Source organism: Acyrthosiphon pisum, chromosome X (assembly GCF_005508785.2).
Source record: "Acyrthosiphon pisum isolate AL4f chromosome X, pea_aphid_22Mar2018_4r6ur, whole genome shotgun sequence".
NCBI lineage: Eukaryota > Metazoa > Arthropoda > Insecta > Hemiptera > Aphididae > Acyrthosiphon > Acyrthosiphon pisum.
Window position 1 is genome coordinate 97,991,794 of NC_042493.1, and position 1,559 is coordinate 97,993,352.

Consider the following 1,559-nt stretch of genomic DNA (forward strand, 5'->3'; position numbering starts at 1 on the left):
AGTTCATTACATCATTTATGAAGACACGTTATGAGGCCAAAAAATATGCATGAATCTTTGTCATATTTTTCCATAGTAGTAATCTTAGCTTAATCAATAGTTTTATTAGAAAACATTAAATAACGTTAGTGTATAGTACAAATGTTTTAAAAAAATTAAATTTGTAGTTACATAAAAAAAAAAATTAAAAATTAAAATCCAAAAAAAAAAAAATTACTTACGAGTATTTAGTTTATTTCTTAATTTTTATTATTATTTTCAAAATCTGTTGGTTAGCTTAGTATACTGAATAGTATTCTCAATGTTATAATGTTTGTTTATTAATTGTAAGCTTTTAGTTTCATCCTTGATATTTAAAATATTTATTAGAATAAAATGAATTAATTAATATTCATGCAGGTCGCATACACTGAATTATTATTTATTAAGACAAGTTCGGAGGCACAAAATATGCATGAATCTTTGTCATATTTTTCCATAGTAGTAATCTTAGCTTAATAAATAGTTTTATTAGAAAACATTAAATTACATTAGTGTATAGTACAAATGTTCTAAAAAACTAATTATTTAGTCATATAAAAAAAATAAAATTACAAATTAAAATTAAAAAAAAATATTTATTTAATATTATCTAGTACATTTCTTAATTTTTATTATTATTTTAAATATCTGTTGTTTAGCTTAGTATACAGAATAGTATTCTCAAAGTTATAATATTTGTTCATTAATTGTAAGTTTTTAGCTTCATCATTGATATTTAAGTAAATATATATTAGTATTAAATGAATTCATTAGTATTCATGAAGGGAAAAAGTATTTATATTAATTATAAAGACAAGTTCAGAGGCATAAATTATACACGAATCTTTGTCATAGTTTTATTATTCTTAACTTAATCATTAATTTTATTAGTTAACATTAAATTACATGAGTGTACTGTACTAGAGTACTAAAAAATTAAACACATAGTAATATAAAAAAAAAAAAAAAAATATTTATTAGTATCTAGTATAGTTCTTACATTCTTGTTATTTAAGTAATTATTTATTAGTATTAAATGAATTCATTCTTATTCATGAAGATATAAAGTCTTTATATTAATTTTAGAGACAAGTTCAGAGGCACAAAATATGCATCAATCTTTGTCATAGTGTTAATAATCTTAGCTTAATCAATAATTTTAGGAGGTAACATTAAATTACATTAGTTCTTAATTTTATTTATTATTTTCTAAATGTGTAGGTTAGCTTAGTATACTGAATAGTATTCTCCAAGTGATGATGCTTGTTCATTATTTTTAAGCCATTAGTTTGATATTTGATATTTAAGTAAATATTTATTAGTATTAAATGAATTAATTAATATTCATGCAGGTTATATACAAGGGTTCATATTATTTATTAAGAAAAGTTCAGAAGCATAAAATATGCATGAATGTTTGTCATAGTTTTAATAGTCTTAGCTTAATCAATAATTTAGGAGGTAACATTAAATTACATTAGCGTACAATTGTTATGTACTAAAAAATTAAGTACGTATAAATATATAAAAAAAATTAC

At 20.2% G+C, this 1,559-nt stretch overlaps 1 protein-coding gene across 1 annotated transcript in view; it reads left to right on the forward strand.

Moving 5' to 3' along the window:
• LOC100575488 overlaps positions 1–1,559 on the forward strand; it is a 5,570-nt gene that overhangs the window by 3,467 nt on the left and 544 nt on the right. The gene's annotated exons all lie outside the window — the stretch shown is intronic.